The sequence below is a fragment of the Chiloscyllium plagiosum genome, unplaced genomic scaffold (assembly GCF_037043375.1).
Source record: "Chiloscyllium plagiosum isolate Xiang-an unplaced genomic scaffold, Cpla_swu_hap1 HiC_scaffold_38, whole genome shotgun sequence".
Classification (NCBI taxonomy): Eukaryota; Metazoa; Chordata; class Chondrichthyes; order Orectolobiformes; family Hemiscylliidae; genus Chiloscyllium; species Chiloscyllium plagiosum.
In genome coordinates, this window is record NW_028270176.1 from 49,034,266 (window position 1) to 49,057,336 (window position 23,071).

A 23,071-nucleotide genomic window follows, 5' to 3' on the forward strand; every position below is an offset into this window, starting at 1 on the left:
ACACCCACATCCCATGAATGAATAAATAAAAATACATATGTCCCTCCCTACCTCTGCAAACCTCTCCAGCTGCAGCAATCCGTACAGGCTTTGTAACACCGTTCAGGCCCTAACCACTCTCTGTAACACTCTCACCACCCCCAGCACCTTCAGCTCTCCCTGTTCCTTTTGTGACATTAAACCCTGACAATGATTCCCCTGCCCACTGCCCTCCTCCTGATGGCAGACCCTTTGCAATCACTTTAAATCTTACTCCTAATACACTCTCTCACTTTAGGATTTTAAGTATTTTTTGGTGATCTTCTAAGCCTCCTAATCTAATATGGTACATTTTGTCCTGAGAGAGGGGTTGGTGGGAATTTCTTGCTGAGGTTTGGTGTGTTTTACACTGTTCCTTCAAATGTTTTCCACTGTTCATTTACAGGCACATATTTCAGTCTGTTTAGCCTGTTTACCTTGGTCAGTTATCCTCTCAAACTCATGTAATTGGCTGTTTTTGTTTCTAAGTGTAGCTTGTCCTTTCTGTGATTCACTTTAAAACTTTATATTTCTTTAAACTGCACTTTATCACAATTTCCCAGAGGATCTCTCCAGATGACATTACTCAGTCACTAAGTGTCATCACACAACGGTCGCTCTGAGACAGTTACGTCCCCAGCCAGTTGCACAATTTGTTATTCAAAAAAACACTGAAAACTATTTCTCTGAACTCCTCTTCCAATATCATTGTCAGTGTGACTGTCCCAGATCATGTGAATATTGAAGTTTCAAAATTATCACAATGTGTTTGTAAAAAAATTCCAATGAGTTCCTGTTTAATGCAGTGATGAGCAACGAAATGCTGTTCGGTGGTCCAAAACTGTTCTGCTTGTGTCCTTTGCGAGTAGTAGCCAGAATTTGCATTCAGACTGACTCTACTTCATGATCTGAGGCCAAATGCTTTCTCTGTAATACCTTTGTTATCCATTATTGTTAGCGTCGTCCATTTTGCCTGAGTTTCCGCAAGGTTGTGATCCAATGAATATTTATGTTCCACCTTTTGTTCGCCCTGTAGCCACGTCACCCTGGTGTCTAAATCTCTTTTATCTCTGTGTCACAAATCAATCTACCTTATTGATGAGACGTTATCCATTCCAGAACAAAAACATAATTTACTCTTTCCCACAATTTCCTGTCACAAACCGATTATCTGAAGCACAGTCTTAGTTAAACTCGGTCCCTTCCTTTCCTTTCTGCTTGTCTTCAGTCACATTCCCATGCTGGTCCCATACTTCACCTTTTCCGTTTGGATTTGGAAAGCTCCTTTCACCTGAACCCTGTCCCTGCATCCTCTGTCAATTGAAAGCCCTGCCCATAAACCTACCGACATGATTGGCCAGGACACTGGTGCCAGCACAGTTCCAGCGGGACCATCCTAATGGATTATTTTATTAAATCAGATATGGGATGTGGGTGTCTCTGGCTGACCAGCCTTTCTTGCCCAGCTCTAGCTGCCTTCGAGCTGGGTAACTTGCTCGGCCATTTCAGAGGGTATTGAGAGGCAAACATTTTGCTGTGGGTACGTCGTGCAGACCACGTGTGGATGTGCTGATGTCCTTATTTAAAGGACAAGTGTTTGTTGTTTTTTGTACATCAGCAATGGTTTCATATTTATTTATGGATAGTGAATTACTATTTTTAAAATTATTGATTTCAAATTCCACTATTTCTGATGGTGGGATTCAAACCCACTTCCACTGAATATTAGCTGAGGTTTTGGATACATGCTGTAGCCGTAATGCCACTCGGCCATCACATCGCCTGCTCACTGGTTGCTCATCCCTGAGCACTGATACCAGGGCATCATGAAGCTAAACCCATTCTTCCAACATGACTGTGTGATCCTGAGGTCTTCCAGCACTCTAATTATATCACTCAGTCTCTCTCCATGTGGTATCCCTCACGGTGTGGATCTTATTGCCGCCTCTGTCGGCACCCCCTGCTCTTGCAGTTACTCCAGATCCTGAGCCAACAGAATTCTCCACTCCAGAGAGATGCCAGAGCACAGGCCAGGGATGGAGTGGGATTTTACAGACTCTGTGGGACTCATTTCCATTCTCCATGTATAACCCTCACTGCATCAGTCTAATTTTCCATTCTGTCTATTTCTCTGTCTCCTGTAGGTACTTAGGAAGTTCCTGACTCAATAGACTTTCCAATTGCTGGGTCTGTCGTCCAACACCTCATTGAGGATGATTGGTCAGCCAGAGAGACAAAAGGCAGGGAGATGTGGAGCCTTCAATAAATCCTGCAGTGAGGTAAGATCACTCGGTGCACAGAGCAGAGAGCAATGAAAGGCCTCCTAACATTGCTAACAAGACATGATATAGATGCAGTGCTGGAGGGGGAGCACAGTACAGTATTGACACACCCCTTGTTCAAACACCACGTCTACATTAACTTACGTTGCACTGGGACAGCATGGGGAATTCATAGTTATCAAACTGGGCCTGTGAGCATCAGGACAACAGAGGGGAAAGCAGGCCTCCGATAAGAGGTTGGGAATGCTGCCTGGGATCTTTCTGTTCTGTGTTCTCCCTCCATCACTGTACTAAGACTGCAACTCTGTACCTATCGCATGGCTTGTGCACCAGTGTCTTCAGTCATTTTTAACTTCTATAACAGTTCCTGTCCCTGTAACCTCCTCCCTTCCCGATAGTCCCTCCACATATTTGAAACATATTGCATTCCAGACTACCATCCCGATCGCTCTAACTTGCTTCAGCGTCTACAACATGCTTTATTTCGGTACTGTAATCCTCTTTAGCTGGAGACAGAGTGATACAGCGCAGAAACAGAACCTGTGTCCAACTCATCAATGCTGCCCATGTTTCATATACTGAATGAGTCTCATTTGCCTGCGTTTGGCCCTTAGCTCTCCAAACCTTCTCCTCTCCAATATTCCTGCCCAAATGTCTTTTCCATGTTGTCATTGTTCTTGTTTCTCCCATGTGCCCCTGGCAGTCTGTTCTGTCTGTGCACCATCCTCTGTGGATAATGTTGCCCCTCAGCTCCCTCTTTAAATCTTTGCTCTCTCACCTCCCGTTTGTACCCTAGAGTTTTGGACTCCCTTACCTTGGCTATTCACCATTCTTAGGCCCAAACCTTGTGGAACTCCACTGGTCACAGGTCTCCAGTCTGATAAGCAACTCTCCACCACCACCCTCTGTCTTCTACCTTTTGAGCCAGTTCTGTATCCAAATAGCTAGTTCTCCCTGTATTATGTGAGATCGAACCTTGCAAGTCAGTCTCCCATGGGGAAACTTGTCGAACGCCTTACTGAAGTCCATATAGTTCACATCTACCGCTCAGCCCTCATCAATCCTCTTTGTTGTTTCTTCAAAAAACTCAATCAAGTTTGTGAGACATGATTTCCCACTCACAAAGCCATGTTGACTATCCCTAATCACTCCTTGCCTTTCCAAACACATGTACATCCTGTCCCTCAGAATTCCCTCCAACAACTTGCCCACCACCGACGTCAGGCTCACTGGCCTATAATTCCCTGCCTTGTCTTTACCACCCTTCTTAAACAGTAGCATCACGTTTGCCACTCTCCAGTCTTCCGCCACCTCACCTGTGACTATCGATGATACAAATATCTCAGCAAGAGGTCCAGTAATCACTTCTTGAGCTTCCCACAGAGTTCAAGAGTACACCTAATCAGGTCCTGGGAATGTACCCCCCCCCCCACCCCCCACCTTTATGCATTTCAAGACATCCAACACTTGCTCCTCTGTAATATGGACATTTTGCAAGGTGTCACCATCTATTTCCCTACATTCTATATCTTCCATATCCTTTTCCATAGTAAAAACTGATGCAAAATACTCGTTTAGTATCTCTGTCTTTTAAACGTTTTAATTGTACCCACATCCACCCCTTCCTCAGGAAGCTCTCTCCACAATCAAAGCATCCTCTGGGTAACAATTTGCCCCCATGTCTTTTTTTTTTTGAACATCTCTCTCTTCTAACCTTAAAAATGTGACTCCTTCTCTTGAGACTCGCCCATCCTGCGGAAAAGGCAACTACCACTAAATCGATCTATATACCTCATTTTTAAAAATAACCCTTTATAAAATCACGTCTCAACCTCCAAGCTCCAGTGAAAAAAGACTCAGCCTATCCAGCCATTTTTCAGAAGTCAAGCCTTCCATGTCGAGCAACGTCCTGGGAAATCTCTTCTGAACCCCTGCAGCTTAATCATATCCTCCTATAACTGGGCGACCAGAACTGGATGGAGTATTGCAGAATAGGCCTCACCAATGTCTGTGCAATCTCAACATGACGTGCCAAATCCTACACTCAATGGACTGAGCAATAGTCAGGCATGCAAAGCACTGTCTTATCCATCCTGTGATGCAAGCTTCAAGAATTATGTACCTGAACCCGGACGTCACTCTGCTCTGAAACTCGAACCGAGGCCAGAACATTAATTGTAAAAGTCTACCTTGTGTGTTTTACCAGGTGCATTACCTCGCATTTGTTCAGATTGAATTCCATCTACAGCTTTTCAGCCCATTCACTCATCAAGATCACTTTGTAATCTCAAAATACCTCCTTCACTGTCCACTATGCCACCCTCCAGCCTTTCCAGCACATCACACATGGCTGTCAATGGTACAAATACCTTTGCTCGGGCTCCACAATTTCTTCCCTAGCATCGCACAATGTCCTGTGATACACTTAATCAGGTCCTGGGGCTTTCCATACCTTTGTGTCTTAAAACCTCCAGCACCACCTCTTCTATAAACATGCACTCTATTCAAGTCATAGAGATGTACAGCATGGAAACAGACTTTTCGGTTCAACTCGTCCATGCTGACCAGAAGACGTAAATAAATCCAACCCATTTACTAGCATTTGGCCCATGTACCTCTAAACCCTTATTATTCATATACCCATCCAGATATCTCTTAAATGTTGTCATAGTATCAGTATTTGTTACTTTCTCTCTCAGCTCATTCCATACACACATCACCGTGTGCATAAAAAGCTGTCCCTTCAGTGCCGTTTAAACCTTTCCCCTTTAACCTTAAACCTGTGCACTCTAGTTTTGGACTCTCCAACCCCGAGAAAAGATCTTGAATGTTTACACAATCCATACCCCTCATGTTTATATAAACCTCTGTCAGGTCACCACTCAGTCTCCGATGCTCCAGGGAAAATAACCCCAGCTTATTCAGCAACAGCCCTGGCAACATCTTGTAAATCTTTTCTGAACACTTTCAAATTTCACAACATCCTTCCTATAGCGGGGATACTGGAATTCCAGAAAACTCCAAATGTGGTCTAACATATTACTCTTGTTCCCTGAGTTCCCCAGTCGTTGTTCACAGTACGTTCTGGAGTTAAAAATTGTGTTTAAGGTCTTAGCCATATCCTGTGGTTCCACACATCAATTGATCTTTAAGGGACGCTACTGTGTCTCGAGTTACTCTTTTACTCAATATATTTATACAATCACTTTTGGATTCTCCTTATCATTCTCTGCCAAGGCTATTTCTGCAATCCTGATTTCCACCCAAAGTGTATTCCTACAGCCCTTTTATATCCTCAGAGGTTCCCTTGGTCCAGCTGGCTCTACCTGACATGTGCTCCCTTTTCCTTGACCAGCCCCTCAGTAGACAGCCAGTGTTTCCGAATGCTGTCAGTATTGACCTGCACATAAACAGTAACATGCAAGTGTTGATCGCTCAATTTATCTCGCTTTTAAAATATTCTCATTTGCCAGATTTCCCATTCCCTCCAAATAGACTCCCCAATCACATTTTGAATGTTCCTGGCTAATACTATCAAGATTGGTCAAGCCCCATTTTATAACTTGAACCTGTGGACCAGCCCTGTCCTTTTCCATCGCTATTTTCAAACTAATAGAACTGTGGTCACTTTGGCACAATGCTTTCCCACTAATACCTCAGTCCCTTTCCCGACCTTATTTCCCAAGGGGAGGTCAGGTTTTGCCCCTTTCTCTTTTCAGGCCATTTACACATTGATTGGCAATTTTCTGGAACACAATTACCAAATTCCTCCCTTGCAAACACTGAACACTGGCACTTCCAGTCTAGGTTTGGAAATTTTAAAAACCCCTACAATAACAGCCCTATTATTATGATTGATATTTGAGATCTCCCGACATATTTGTTCCTCAGACTGCCACAGAATATTTGGGGTTATTGGGACAATCGTGTCAGAGTGATGACCCATTCTTATTTCTCAGTTCCATTAACATAGCTTCACTGGGTGCTCCCACAGGAATATCCACTCTTAGTACTGCTGGGATAATTCATGCAATCAAAACCCACGACCACGCGTCCTCTCTTTCCTCCCCTTCAATGCTTCCTGTAGCATCTCTACCTTGAAACATTGAGTAGCCAGTCCTGCCCCTCCCTCAGCTGTGTTTCTGTAATAACTATAATATCCCAGTCCCATGTTCCCATCCATGCCCTGAGTTCATCTGTCGGGCCTCTTTCATTGAAATAAATGCAGTTTAATCATCGGTTTTTCCACATTCCCTGCGATGTTCTTGCCTGTCTTGGCTGAGGAATGTTCTCTCTTTAACTTGTGCACTGGCCTCAATCTTCTTTCTGGCCTTACGGCTGTTTAAGGTCCAACATCCTGCCAGTTAAGTTTATATCCTCTCAAGCAATTCACCCAACCAGGGTATGGGTCCCCCGGCCGCTCTCAGTTCAGGTGCCTTTCCCACCCTGTCTCCCTGTGTTGACACCTTCAGGGATCTAGGCACCTGTCCACTAAGGTCCCTGTGTTCCTCAGTACTCCACAAGGATTGCGCATTCATTATGTCTGCCCTTCGCTTATCATACCTCCCACAGGGTATGACCTTACATTGATCAGAACTAAACTCTGCCCAGATTATCATCTGATTGTCATCAAACTGTAGCTAGAGACCATCCCCCTCACTGTGAACAACACTCTCACCTTCCATGTCACCTGCAAACCGACTAATGATACCTTCTGCTTTCACATCAGAGTAATTATACCACAGAATAACCAGCAATGGTCCCTGCACATACCCCTGTGGTACACCCGCTGGTGAAAGAATTTCAAACACGAAGATGTTTATAATCCAATTTTGTATCCAAATTACCAACGTGCCTTGAATCCCATGGGCTGTTCCCTTTTGGATCAGCCTTCCACTTGGGACCTTGTCAAAGGCCTTATTCAGGTGCATTTAAACCACATAATCTGCACAGCTCTCCTCAATATTTTGAGAGACCAATTCCAAAAACACAACTGAATTCTGAGGCGGTATCTTCCTCTACAAAATCCGTGATGACGCAGCCGAGTTGACTTTTGCCTTTGCAAGTGTTGACTCATCCACAGAATATTTTCCAATAATGTCCCTTCACCCTGCTGTCAGACTATCTACTGTGTAATTACCTGGCCTATCCCTGCTGCCCTTCTTAATCAAAGGAAATAGATTAGCGATCCTCCAGTCATTCGGCACTTCACCTGTGGCCAGCAAAGTACCCACCAGGGCCCCAGCAATCTCCTCCCTTACTTCCCATAGCAGCCTAGGATATATTTCATTGGGTACTGGGCGTTTAATCCACCTTTATGCTTGTGAAAGCGTTTCGTACCTCCTCCTTATTGGTCGTCACATGTTCGAGAAACTCACCATCCTCGACTGAAATCCCTGGCTACAATGCTTTTCTCCTGTGTGAATAAGGACAGGAGGTATTCATTAAAGACCTCACCTACTTCCTCTGGCTCCATGTACAGATTGTTCCTTTGGTTTCTAACAGGCGGAACCCTCTAACTATACTGATAAAATACCTCGTGGCCTTTCCTTAACAGTATCTGCCAAGGATATTTCATGTCCATTCTTTGACTCTCAATTTCAAGGAACCCCATTGCATGTTCTATACATTTGAAGGGCTTCGCCTGTTTTCATCGCAGTGTACTTTCTTTATCAAGATCACAACATCGCTTGATCAGTATTCGCTGGATTTACTGCCTTTGGCATTCACTCATCGGGGACCACACCGGACCTGTACCACTTTAACATACTTCCTTTTTCTGAATATGAGCCCAACTGCAGATAGTTCCTCCCAGTCTGTGTTTGCCAGGTGCTGTATCATGATCGTGACAATGCCCAGTGACAGTGATATTCTAACGATGAGGGGGATTTCCCAAATTTGGAATCTTCACTTCTGCACTATCATTATCTCTTTGCAAAATGACTCTGGCACTTAGTGTAATGTCCACTATCCCCAAAACGCTACAAAAATCATTGTGTGTCATCTTGCCCAGCACCTACAGCCCACAATGTCTGTAACTTCCAGCCCTTACCGAGGGCTCCAAACATCGGCTAACAAGACATGATATAGATATAGTGTGGGAGGTGGAGCTCAGTACAGACGCACCCCAGGTTCAATCACCACTCCTATTGTAAGTTCTGTTGTGCTAAGACTCACTACTCTGCAACACTGTATCTGCGGCATGTCTTGTGGACCAGTATCTTCAATAGTTTGTAACTACTATAATAGTTCCATTCCCTATAACCTCCTCCCTTCCTGATAGTCCCTACACATATTTGAAATATACTGCATTCCAGACTACCATCCCTATCGCTGTAACTTGTTTCAGTGTCTATAACATGCCTTATTTCTTTAAAAATCCCACAACACCAGTTTATAGCACAACAGGTATAATTGGAAGCACACTAGCTTTCGGAGCGACGGTCCTTCATCAGGTGATAGTCACCTGATGAAGGAGCATCGCTGCGAAAGCTAGTATGCTTCCAATTAAACCTGGTGGACTATAACTTGGTGTTGTGTGATTTTTAAACATTGTTCACCCCAGTCCATCACCGGCATCTCCAAATCATGCCTTATCTCGGTAGTCTCCTCCTCCATTAACAGGAGACAGGGTCATGCAGCACAGAAACGGTTCCTTCGATCCATGCTGAACAGAGTCCCTGAATGAGTCACGTTTCCCTGCATTTGACGCAAATCCCTTCAAACCTTCTCTCTCTGTACCTACCCAAATGTCTTATTTATGTTGTTGTTGTTGTACATTTCTCTACCACTTCCCCCAGAAGCTCATTGCATACCTGTACCATCCTCTGTGTGAAAAATCTTCTTCTCCGATCCTTTTTTCAGTTTTTTCTCTCCCATCTCATACTTATGCCTTCTAGAAGACAGAACATAGAACATGGAAGAGCGGTACAGGCCTTTCGGCTCTCGATGTTGCACCAACCTGTGGAACCAATGTGAAGTCCATCTAACCTTCCCTATTCCATTCTCATCCAAATGCCTGTCCAATGGCCGTTTAAATCCCCTTGAAGTTGGCGAGTCCACTACTGTTGCAGGCAATACATTCCATGGCTCTACTATTCTGAGTAAAGAACCTACCTCTGGCATCTATTCCATATCTAATAATTAATATTAATATTAATTACTACCTTAATTTAAAGCTATCTCACTTCGTGCTAGGTATCGCCATCCGAGGGAAAAGTCTCTCACTGTCTAACCTATCCAACCCTCTGATTATCTTATATGTCTCAATTAATTGGCCTCAAATGTCTTCTCTCCAACAAAAACAGATTCAGGTCCCTCAGCCTTCCTCATAAGACCTTCCCTCCAGACTTGGTAAAATCCTCGTAAATCACCTCTGAACCCTTTCCAAATCTTTCACATCCGTCCTCTAATACGGTGACCTGAGCCATAGGCAACACTCCAAATGTGGACGCACCAGGGTTTTGTATAGCTGCAGCATTATCTCATGGTTCCGAAATTTATTGATTGTACCAATAAAAGCTCATGCGCCGAATGCCTTCTTAATAACCCTATCAACCTACGTGGCAACTTTCAAGGATCTATGTACATGGACAGAGAGATGTCTCTGTTCACCTACTCTACCAAGAATCTTACCATTATCCCAATGCTCTGTGTTTCTGTTACTTCTTCCAAAGTGAATCACCTCACACTCTCAGTCCAGTTCTGCAGCTTATCTTTACTTCTCTATAACCTACAACATTCTTCGTCACTATCCACAACTCTACCGACCTGAGCGTTATCCGCAAATTTGCTAACATACCCTTCAATGCCCTCACCCAAGTTATTTATATAAATGACAAACAATAGTGGTTCCAAAACAGATCCTGGCAGTTCCAACTAGTAAGTGAACTCTAGCATGAATATTTCCCTTCAACCACGATCCTCTGTCTTCGTTCAGCCAATTATCCAATCCTAAAAGCGAAATCACCCTCAATCCCATGCCTTTGTATTGTTGGCAATAGCTTACCGTGGGGAACCTTAACAAACACCTGACTGTAATCCATATACACACCAACTGCTTTACCCTCATCCACCTCTTTGGTCACCATCTCAAAGAACTCAATATGGTTTGTGAGGCATGTCCTACCCTTCAGAAAACTGTGCTGACTATCCCTAATCAATGTATTCATCTCCTGCTGATTATAAATGCTAGCTTTGACAAGCCTTTCCAACACTTTATCCAGAATCGAAGTAAGGCTCACAGCTCTATAATTACCAGGGTTGTCTCTATTCCCCTTCTTGGACAAGGGGACAACATTTGCTGTCCTCCAGCCTTCTGGCACTATTCCTGTACACAATGATGTCTTAAAGATCAAAGCCAAAGTCTTGGCAATCTCCTTCCTGGCTTTCCAGAGTCCAAGGATAAATCCCATCTGGCCCAGGGAACTTTTTTTACACTTTCCAGAATTGCTAACACCTTCTCCTTCTGCAATTCAATCCCATCTAGTTATGGACTCCACTACCCTGGGGTAAAGACGTTGGCTAATCAACTTACCTGTACCCCTCATGGTTTTCTAAACCTTTATAAGGTCATCCCTCAGCCACTTACGCCAAATGGAAATGTGAAAAACAATATTAAAATTATTTCTGCTCATGTCCCCTGCCACTACTTTGTCACAATGTTCTGGGATTCGCTTGTTTAGGATCTAGCACTTTCTCTACCTTTGTGTTCTAAGATCTCGACTGGAATGGGGAGTCTTTACAAGTCATCACAGTTCATTCCCTTTGTTTCCTCGTCTTTGACCACAGTACGTTCTGACATGAAATGCTCATTTAGAGTCTCGCCCATCTCCTATGGTTCCACACATGGATGGTCACATTAATCCATATCCTACCCCTAGTTAATCTTCTGTTGTTAATATACTTGTAGACTGTCTTTGGATTTTCCTCAACCTGATCTGCCAACACTTTCTATGGTCCCCTTTGGTCCTTCCAGATTTCCCTCTTAAGTGAATTACTCCACCCGCAATGTTTATGGCACGTGCCCCCTTTTTCTTGAGCAGAGACTTAATAACCCCAGTCACCCAGTGTTTCCTACTTGTGATCGGCATTGTGCTTCACACTAACAGGAATAGGCTGGCCCTGAACTCTCATTTTATCTCCCTTTTGAATGCTTCCCACCTGCCTGACGTCCTTCACCTGTGAATACCCTCAACAATCAATTGTTAAAACCTCTTGACAGTATTAATGATTTTGACATGAACATAGGAGGTACAGTTAACAAGTTTGCAGATGACGCCATAATTTGTGATATAGTGGGTAGTGAAGAAGGTTACCTCAGATTACAATGGGATCTGGATCAGATGTGCAAATGGGCTGAGGAGTTTAATTTCGATAAATGTGAGGTGCTGCATTTTGGAAAAGCACATCTGAGCAGGACTTGTACACTTAATGTGAAGGTCCTAGGGAATGTTGCTGAACAAAGAGACCTTGGAGTTCATAAGTCCTTGAACGTAGAGTCGCAGGTAAGCGGATAGTGAAGATGGTGTTTGGTATGCTTTCCTCTATTGGTCATAGCATTGCTTATAGGAGATTGGGGGTCATATTACAGCTGTACAGCACACTGGTTAGGACACTTTTGGAATATTGTGTGCATTTTTGGTCTTTTTCCTATTGGAAGGATGTTGTGAAACTCGAATGTGTTTAGAAAGGTTTTACAAGGATGTTGCCAGGTTTGGAGGATTTAAGCTATCGGGAGAGGCTGAAATGACTGAGTATGTTTTCCCTGGAGCGTCAGAGGCTAAGGGGTGACATTTTTGAGGTTTATAAAATCATGAGGGGCATGGATAGGATAAACAGAAAAGGTCTTTTCCCTGGGGTGGTGGAGACCAGAGCTGGAGGGCTTAGGTTTAGGGTGAGAGATGAAAGATTTAAAAGGGACTTAAGGGACAAACTTTTCACGCAGAGTGTGGTTATGTATGGAATGTACTGCCAGAGGAAGTGATGGAGGCTGGTACAATTGCAGCATTCAAAAGGCATCTGGATTGGTATGTGAATAAAAAAGGGTTTAGTGGGATATGGGCCAAGATGAAACGAGATTACGATAGGATATCTGGGTGGCGTGAACGAATTGGACCGAATGGTCCATTTATGTGCTGTACGTCTCTAGGACTCTCTGGGTCTAAATGTTTTTCACTGTTCATTTACAGACTGACATTTCAGTCTGTTTCCCCTGTTTACCTTGGTCAGTTCTCTCTCAAAATCATGTAATTGGCTTTGTTACTGATGCTCGGGTGTGCTTTATGGTCACTTTAAAGTGTCATAATCTCTTTGAATTCCGGTATAATTTCTTGGAGGATCTCGGTGTGATATTACTCATTCACTCAGCTTCATCACCCAACGCTCGATCTGAGATAGTTACATCCTAGCTATTTGCCCAATGTGTTAATCAAAGAAACACTGACAAAAACATTCAAGGAGGATGTCGGATAATATCACTCCTGCCAATGTGTCTATCCCAGATTATACAAAGATTGAAGTCTCCAAAAATTATCTCACCACCTTTGCTACAAATTCTAATGAATTCCTGTTTAATGCAGGGATGAGCAATGAAGTACTGCAAGGCAGCATAAAAACTGTTCTCTTGCTTGTGTTTTTGACACATAGCACCCAGAATTTACATTCAGGCTGATTCAACTGCATAATCTGAGGCCAAATGCTTTCTCTGTAATACCTGTGTTATCCACTAGTGTCAGGGTTCCAATCTTGCTTTTCTATTCTGCCTAAGATCCTGTAAGGTTGTTTACTGTTGAATGTTTATGTTCCACCTTTTGTTCAACCTGTAACCACGTCTGTCTGGTGACTAGGTCTCATTTTTCTCTGTGTCACAAGTCTATTACCTTATTGTAGATACTTTGCCCATTCCAAAAAAATGATAATTTCATCTTTCCCACAATGTCCTATCACAAACCGATTCATTAATGTACTGTTTTCGTTAAACTCTGTCCCTTCCGGTTCCTTTCTGTTTGTCTTCAGCCACATTCCCATGCTGTTCCGAGGCTTAACATTTCCCCTTTGGATTTGGAAAGCTCATTTCACCTGTACCCTGTCCCTGCACCCTCCATGTCAGTTTAAAGCCCTGTCCATAAACCTACCGACCTGACTGGCCAGGACACTGGTCCCAACAGTGTTAGTTTTAATTCACTCGTGAGATATTGCTGTCTCTGGCTGGCCAGCATCGCATGCCCACCCTGACCAGCCTTAGAGCTGAGTGGCTTGCCAGACCATTACAGAGGGCATTTGAGAGTCAATCCCATTGCTCTGGGTCTGGATTCATATGTAGTCTAGACTGGCAGCCTATAGCAGATTTCCTTACTTAAAGGGTATTAAGTAGTCAGATGGGTATCACTGCTACCGGCATTAAATTCTGGATGAACAGTCTAGTGAGAGTAACACGAGGCCATTGCCTGGCCCACTGATAGCTCGCTCAACCCTGAGTACTGATCCCAGGGCACCTTCTTCCTGACTGTGATTTGATCCTGATAACTTCCTGCACTCTGGTGATATCACACAGTCTCTCTCCATGTGTTATATGTCACTGTGAGGGTTTAATTGATGCTGCTGACTGCACCTTTTGCAGTTACTCCAGATCCTGAACCAACAGAATTCTCCACTCCAGGGAGACACAGCAGCACAGACCAGGGATGGAGAGTGAGATTTTCCAAGTCTCTGTGGGACTCGGTGCCATTCTCCATGTTTAACCATCACTGCATCAGTCTGATTTCCCATTCTGTTCATTTCTCTGTCTCCTGTAGGTTATCAGGATGCTCCTGACTCAGCAGAATTCCCAATTCCTGTTTTGTCCACCACCACACTGAAGACAGTTGGTCAGCCAGAGAGATGGAGAGTGAGATCTGGAGCCTTCAGTAAATCCTGCAGTGAGGTAAGATCACTCACAGTGAACAGAGCAGAGTGTATTTAATGCATCGAACTTTGGTCCAGAAGACATGACAGAGATATAGTGATGAAGCACGAACACAGAGCATGATGGTCCCAGGCTCAATCCCCACCCTCTTGTTTACTTTCATCACTGCTGTACTGAGCCTTCCTGTGTCAATATAGGAAGTTGACAGTTATCAATCTAGGCCTGTGCTGTCTTAGTGAGGATCAGTACAACAGAGGAGAAAGCAGGCCTCCCTCAAGGATATGGTATTGAACCCTGGGATCTTTCTGTTCTAATTTCACACATTGTCTCTTGTCATGTGATAGAGTCATACAGGAAGGAAACATGCCTTTCAGTCCAACTCATTTGTGCCAGTGTCTGGAATACTTGTAATTCCCAGAAAATTTCCTGTTTCTGTAACCTCCACCCCTCCCATATTCCCGCGGTATATTTGAAACCTACTCCGATGCTGACGACTCTCCCTATGTGTAAATTGCTCCAGTGTCGATAACATGCCCAATCTCAATAATCTCATCCTGCACTCAGTACAATAATCCCTATTTCTGTAGTCTTGCACAGTACTTACGTGCCCCCGACTCTGTACACTCCTCCAACCTGGACCAAAATACCCTCCTGTGTACCTTCCTCAAGCCCCAAGAGAACATAATATTACTGTAACCTTCTGCAGGTCCTATAACACTCCTGCCTACCGGCCTATAGCACCACATGACCTCAGTAACCTTCTCCCAACCTTACTGAGTTCCTTATCTGCATAAACACCTCCAGACACTTTTCAAGCCACAACAGCACTCCACATCTCTGTTTACTCCTCCACTTCCTATAGTCCTCCCAGCACGTCAAATATTGTCTCTGTGTAATTCTGCAATTTGGGGCAGCACGGTGGCTCAGTGGTGAGCAATGCTGCCTCACAGTGCCAGCAACCCAGGTTCGATTCCAGCATTGGGTGACTGTCTGTGTGGTGTTTGCACATTGTCCCCGTGTCTGTGTGGGTTTCCTCCGACAGTCCAAAAATGTGCACGTCAGGTGAATTGGCCATTCTAAGTTGCCCATAGTGTTAGGTGCGCTGTCAGAGAGAAGTGGGTCTGGGTGGGTTACTCTTTGGAGGGTCGGTGTGGACTTGTTGGGCCGAAGTACCTGTTCCCATGCTGTAGGGAATCTAATCTAAACTCTCACTCTGCGTTACATATTACTGTCCCTAAATATATCCCTCTATCCATAAACAGCTCCAAACCCTTCAAACCTCCAAGTCTGTGTGAACTCCCACAGCTCCAACATCCCTCCTTCACTGTGTAACCTTTTCCAGTCCTGGAACACTCTGAAAATGTGGACATCCTACAATCCCCCCTATCTGCATAATCCTCTCAGGTCCCTACAACACCTCCGATCTGTGGAAACAACTCCAATGCTTGTGACTCTCCCGATCCGTTTCTACAAGACTTACTATCTCTGTAACATCCTCCCGTCGTTATCACCCGCCCTGTCAATGTAAGCTCCTCCAGTCTCCCCACCGATCTAATCATCTCCATAACCTTCTCCAGCTCTTACACCCCTATCTGTGTAAACGTTACACTCCCCTACAACCATCCCTAAAGCAGAAACCTCCTCCAGTGTCTGCACCCTCTATCTGTTTTTGTGTCTCCAGGATCTATTGCTGTTCCTGTCTCTGTAAGCTCTGACAGATTGTACAGCTTTCCGGTCCGTATAATTTCCAGAACCTCAGCATCCGACATCAACAAATGCCTTCATTAACTACAAACTTCAATATCTCTGTTTGTTCCTCAATTGTATACAACTTCATAATCTCTGTCAATAGCACCATTCCATAAAATACTCCCTGTCTGCGTAAACTACCCCACTCCTACACTGAGAAGCCTCACTGTCCTTTTGATCACCTGTGGTCCCTTCAGATCTCCCTGTATCTTCCCTGACTCCAATGAATACAGCCCATCTCATGTTATAACTCCTCTAACTCATATGTTACTCCCCATCTCTGTGATATTCTTCAGTTACTGCAATTCTAATTATTTATCTCCAGAGCTTCCAATCCTCCTGATCAATGTAAGGTTATTGATCTCCTACAGCATGTTTAACACCTGTAGCTGCCTCCAACTCCTCAATGCATGCTGTTGCTGAAACCTTCTCAAATGCTGCAGCTCACTATCTTTGTAATATCTTCCAGTATCTGCAACCGTGTTGATTTTTGTAACCTCCTCCAGAACAGCACACCACATCTCTGTGTAACTGATGGGAATGCTGTAAACCTGCCTTCACAGTCCTCACTAACTCTCTGAATTCCTGCAGTCGTATAACCCTCAGTATCTCTGGCTCCTCCAATCCCTACACTTCTCCCTGGCTGTGTGAACTGATCCAGCCCCTTCAATCCTCCCTATTCCACTCACTCCTGCAGCTCCAATTACTGTCCATGTCAGTGTAATTCCTGGCACCAACAATCCTCCCGGTCTCTATAAAAACCTCCAGCTCCAACTACCTTCCCAATCTGTGTAATCTCTCGTCCGTCTAAACCTCCCTTTCTGTAGCTCCAAATATCACCCAATCTGTCTAATCTCCAGTGCCTACAACCTCCCCTTTCTCTAAAATCTTCAATAGTCCCAAATACCACCAATATCCGTGCAATCTCCACTTCTGACTATCCTCCCAGTCTCTGTATCTCCTGAAACTCCAACGTCCACCCTTATCTGTGTAATCTCCAATCTCTATATTCCTCCTGATCTCTGTAACTCCTTCAAGACTGATAACCCTGTAACTCTCCTTGACATCTTTCAGCCAGACGACCGATCTGATCTCTTACCACCAACAGTGATCATAAACCACCCGAACTCTGTAACATCCTCTCGTCTCTACAACTCAGCTTTTCTCTGTTAGCTTCTCTGGTGTCTGTATTCCCCTTAATCTCCGGTTACAGATTCTTGCTCAGGAGAAAATGTATCAGTACCTAATCCATAAGAACACAAGAATCTTTGGTGTATCAATAAATTTGCCTCATTTTCTAAATTTTAACGACTGCAAGTTCAACTTCTCCACCTCTTCTCATCAATCTCCCTCCATTTTGAAGAACAGCCTGGTGAACCTTTTCTGGGCTGCCTCCAATTAAAGGACATTTTCCCTCCAGATAGGGGACCAAACCTGCTCACAGTATTCTCAGTGCGAGCTGACAGGATTCCTTTATAGTTGTGATAAGCCTTCCCTATTTTTTATCTCCATTCCCTTTGGAATCAATGCCAGCATTCCATTTGCCTTCTCTATGTCCTGCTTGCCCTGTATACCACCTTTCTGAGATTTATACACAAGGATTTCCAAGTTACTCTGTGGTGTAGCTCTCTGCAGTTGATCTGAAACCAAGAAGTGACATCAATAATCAGGAAAGTGTTGGAATGTATGGTAAACAATATGCCAGAAATGATAACTGCACACTTGGAAACCTAGGGAAAAAGTGCAGTCCATACGACCATCATTTATAGTTGTAGAATTAGGCTATTCGGTCCATCGGGTCTATTCCACTAGTCGATTATGGTTGATTTGTTTCTCAACCTCCTTCTCTCACTTACTCCCTGTAACCCTTGATCTCCTTACTCATCAAGAACCTAGCTATCTCTGAATCACTTAGCACCCACAGCCCCATGAGGTAGTGAGTTCAACAGATCCATCACCCTCTGGCTGAATAAATTCCTCCACATCTCCCTTCACTCTGAAGCTGTGCCCTTGGCCTCTAGTCTCTCCTGCTCGTGGAAACATCTTGCCCACCTTCACACCATCCAGGCCCCTCAGTATTCTGTCAGTTTGAATGAGATTCTGCCGCCGCCTCTGAAACTTCATCAAGTGCAGACCCAGAGATTTCACCTGCTCCTCATATAACACGAATTTCATCCCTGAAATCTTTCTTGGAAACCCATTTCTCGTACCCCTTCATATCCTTTGTCCAGACTCTGAATGAATAACGTGTAGAGTGTAGTCCCAACACTGACCCCTGCGGAGCTCCCCTCATCACCAGTCTCCATCGTGAAAAAGACCCCTTTCTTCACACTCTCTGTATTGTGCCAATCGGACAAATCCTCTATCTATGTTCAGCATGTTGTTCTGAAACGGAAATTTCATTTCACACACACTGCTGGATTTATTTTTCTGTCTGGCTGTAAACAGCAGAGTTTCACCATTTCCTTCCCATCTGGAGAAGTTGATGGTGAGCTGCCTTCCTGATACATTGCAGTCCTTTAGGTGTAGGGACAGACACAGTGCTAGGAGGATGGAGTGTGTCTTGGAGGGCACATTGGAAATGCTGGTGTTCCCATGAAGCTGGATCTCCTGTCCTTCCAGGGTATAGTGGTTCCGGGTTTGTAAAGTGCTGTTGAAAGAGCCTGCCTGAGTGACCTCAGTGCTACTTGTAGATCTTTTATTCCTTCATTCATTCACGGACATGAACTTTGATGGCTGAGTCAGCAGTTCTTCCTGAGAAGTTGGTGAGCTGCCTTCCTGAGCCACTGCACCAGCCATTGGAAATTCTGATCATCTAAAATCTCTCCCTTTTTAAATTTGTCACCCCTTCAGCTTCTGTAACTCTCGATATAACTGTAATCAATGACAGCACAGATTCCCTTCCTAAATCTCTATTATTACAATGGTAGCGTGTGCTAAATTGGCACTTTTCGTCCTCTTTATCCATCTCATGACTTCCAGCCCCTACCATCCCACTGTTTGAAATGCTTCCATTCTCTGCACCTCTTCATGTCCTGAGGGACCTTGAACACCACCAGTGCTTGAAAGTTTATATTCCTCCCAGTTACTGCGAGTCTTCTAACCCTGTAACATCCAACATTCTCTAGTACTATACAACACTTGCTGGCTCTCAATTTGCATTTGATGAAGTCTGCACATCACTGTAAGCAGCTCAGAAAAAGCCCTATAGACTCTACAAAGCTCCATCATGAACATTTGTTCACTGTATCTTCCAGTAAACTTCTTTAGTTGCTGCAGGTCTCCCTAGCTCCCCAGATAACCTGTTCCATCCCATACAGCTCGCTCAATCACTGTAACACACTCGGCTCTGTCTAATCCTCCTCTTTCCCACTGTCTTCCAGGCACAACAGCGATCCTGTAAGAGAGCAATGCGGAACGGGCTGTTATAAATCTCAGCTGAGGCTTGAGGCCTACCATTACCTGGGAGTCACAAGGGGAGAGACCCTGAGAGAGAGCAGTAGAATATTAATCAGCATCGAGGATTGAGGCCAACTGGGACTTGGAGTTGGAGAAACAGCAGAGCAGGAGGCTCGAAATCAACAGCGACTCACAGACGAAGTGACCATGTGAGGGAGCAACATGCTTGAGGGTCACTCACACCTAGGAGGTGAATGAACCAACATGGGGCGATATAAATCAGCACTGAGGATCGAGACCTAGTCATGCCTGGGATTCACAGACACGATGAGGGAGCAGACTGGAGGGGGAGCTGGAGGTTTGCACGTCCCTGGCAGTCACAGAGACGATGACCCTATGAGGGAGCAGAGTGGAGTGGGAGCTGGAGGTTTGCACGTCCCTGGCAGTCACAAAGACGGTGACCCTGTGAGGGAGCAGAGTGGAGTGGGAGCTGGAGGATTACACGTATCTGGGAGTCACTGAGAAAACCTTCTGCTGCTGGGACCTGCCTGCACCGAGTTTGAATGAAGTGCAAGAGCCATCACAGAAAATGCTGTATGTTCAGTGGCTGATAAATACACCATTATTAGTGACTGTCAGTTAATTGTTGGAAGTCAGCAAATTTATTTTTTAACGTCTGAAATAAAGATTGATCTCAGAAATATGAGGGGGGTGTGAAATTCTGAGCCAATATAATAAATTACGCTCAGTAAGCCACAGTGGAATAAGGGACTTAACCATATTATGATGTCCCTGATGTTAACTTAATTCTAAGTAATTAAGTAAGTTACTCTAGACATGTTGCATTTTAAGACATGGGAAGGCATGTTTGTCAAATGGAAAATGTGTTCTGTTACATTGGGAAGTCAGAGCGCCTGCTCGTGTCCTCGATGAATACTGGGCAGTGGAGCTCAGACAGTGACTAGAGACTCTGCCATGCTGAGAGTTATGGGGATAGCACACACAAAGAACAGACCACCCTGCAGACATGACAGCCTGGAATAAGTAAGGGATGGGGTCTAGGCAATCGAAGAGAAACAGCCAGGGAATCCAGGTATAGCCTGACGTCTCCCTCCCAATTCAGTTTCCCATTTCGGAAGCTGATGAAGGTGCAGTCAGACCCATGTCTGTGGCCCCACAAGCAGCCTGACTGTACAGGAGGGGAGGGAGAAGGAAGGAGGAGCAATAGTCACAGAGAAGTCATGAAAGTGAAGAAGGTGTCAGCGTGTCTGTAATTCCAGGATAGTGGGGTTAAGAACGTTACTGTGTCTGCACGACAATCGTCTGGTGGCCAGTGAGCAGTCAAAGGTCATGTCCACGTTGGTAGGGATGGCATGGGTAGGAAGAGTGAAGTGGTCTGGGAATCAGAATTTAGGGAGCTAGGTGGATGGTTAGCAAATGGGAACTCAAATGTATCAATCCCTGGAAGACTCGCAGGGCCGTGTACAAGTGAGAACAGGACTCGGAGTTTTAGGTAGATGAGAGTGTGACTGTAACGTTGGTGTAGCAGGAAGGGCTTCAGATTCCTGGGTCACTGGGACTGATTCTGGGGAAGGCAGCAACTCTACAAACTGGATGGGCTAACATGTGACAGAGCTGGGACTGAATTCCTTCTGGGGTGTGTGGGTGGAATTGAAAATAACTTGGCGTGTGTAACGGATCCAAAAAGGAATAGTGGAGGAGACTACCAGGATTCTCAAAATGATGGGAGATACAGTTGGTACTAATTTACAACAAGTTTATCAGTGGAAGATGGAGTGAGAAAGAAAGCCTTAATTTGAGGTATTCTGCATGGACATGAATACTCTGAACATGGGGAGTTACAGATGCAGATTGCTGTGAGGAAATCTGATGTACTGATCACCGAGAGCTGGCTCAAGGAATAGCAGGACTGGGTGTTAAAAATTGCTGGCGATAAAGGATTCCAAAATGATAGAAGGGAAGGGAAAGGATGAAGATAGAAGTACTGGTTGAGATTAGCGTTAGTTAAGGAGTCCAAGAGAAAGAGGATCCGTCCAAGGACAGAATGAATTTGGCTGGAGCTACAGAACAAAAAGTGCACAATTAAACTGAGGTACAGTCTGTCGGCCAGCAACCATTGGAAATGATGGAGAGAATAAATATTCAGGGTTATTTGAGAGCGATGATAATACTACAGATTAGTTATACTGAGAAACTTAATTTATCCAAATATTGACTGGGTTATTGGTGGTGCAGGGTCATGAGGGGCCAGTATCCCTGGATTATATAGAGGAGAGCACACTTCAGGAGTATGTGTCCAGCCCAAGAGAGCATGTACTGTTGGACCTGGTCCTTGGCAAAGAGATGGGGCAAGTGGATCCAGTGTCAGTAGGGGAACGTTTTGGGGGGCAGCAATCTTTATTTTTGTAAAGTTCAGAATGATGGTAGAGAATGATCTGCAATAACTGAGAGTGAGAAATATTGGTTGAATGAGAGCAGCCTTCAACAAGGCAAGAATGAAGCTGGGAACTTGTCAACAAGGCCAGTGAAATGGTAGCTTTAAATAGCTAGGTCAGATGGAGCTGGGATTGTGGAGATGTGGCTGCAGTGTGACCACGACTGGGAACTGGATAATCAAAGTTTTCCCCATTTCTACAGGAAGGATAAATAGGCCAACACAGTGAATTAGCATTGTGTATAAAGGATGGGATCAGTATTATTGTGACGTTAATCAATTCACACACTGCCCCTCCCTGTCCTCATCCCTCATCACTGCGTATTGATCTTAACAGATATCGGTAACCTTTGAAAACTTCAGAAAATAGCACAGTATAGAGGAGATGACTCTGTCCACTGTCTGCATTGGACAAGATGTAACGTTTGTTAAAGCCCTAGTTCTGTCTCCCCGGACAGTGTGGGACTTCAGGTGCAGATCCCGGCCCCTTTTTAAAATGGTTTCAGAATTTCTGCATCTACGCCGCTTCCATGTGTGACTCCCAGGCCCCTACCATACTCTGGGTGAAATAACAACTTTCCTCACCACTTCTCAAATATTTCATCCAATTACATTAAAGATTCACCGCTGGTTCTTGAGCTTTCTAACAGCAACAAGATGTTGTCTCCCTTTCTACCCATGTCCCTGACAATATGTGCACCCTAATCAAATCTCCTCTCAGCATCCTCCGTTCCAATCTCTCCCCATAACTGCACTTCCTCGTTCACAGGGTGGAGAATCTCCTCTGTACCCTCTCCAGTCCAATTCCATCCTTCCATGTGATGGAGTGACCAGAACTATACGCAGTCCCCAAGCTGTGACTGAACTCATTACCTATACAGTTCCTGCATAAGCTTCCTGCTCTGAAGTTCATTATTTTGTCTGATAGAGGAAATAATGCCATTTGCTACATTAACGAGATTATTGATGCTTCAGCTACCTTCGTTTATCTGCCCACACTGACCATTTTCTCATTTTGTTGTACATTCCTCTCTATTGTCGATGTTCCCAAATGCCTTGCCTTGCCTTGCACTTCTCTGAGTTGTTCGCTCCATTCACCTGGACCCCATACTTTCTGTTTTTAAACTGTCTGCCATGGGCTCTCTCGTTAAATCCAAGTAAGTCACATGCAGTTACAGGTCAGTGCCTCAAACCGACACAGTCAGATTAATTACACACGATCTTCCTTGAATAAATCCAGACCGACTGTCCTGGAGTCCCTGG

The 23,071-nt window shown here is 44.5% G+C and overlaps 2 long non-coding RNA genes across 4 annotated transcripts in view; one reads left to right on the forward strand and one right to left on the reverse strand.

Annotated features, from left to right (window-relative positions):
• LOC148139498 (uncharacterized) overlaps positions 1 to 19,972 on the forward strand; it is a 55,369-nt gene extending 35,397 nt beyond the window's left edge. Inside the window, exons 4-6 of the long non-coding RNA XR_015753649.1 lie at positions 2,163 to 2,297; positions 14,096 to 14,223; positions 19,338 to 19,972. This is a non-coding gene — a long non-coding RNA (uncharacterized LOC148139498). The remainder of the gene's footprint in view (positions 1 to 2,162; positions 2,298 to 14,095; positions 14,224 to 19,337) is intronic.
• LOC148139494 (uncharacterized) overlaps positions 1 to 23,071 on the reverse strand; it is a 1,679,690-nt gene that overhangs the window by 592,234 nt on the left and 1,064,385 nt on the right. The gene's annotated exons all lie outside the window — the stretch shown is intronic.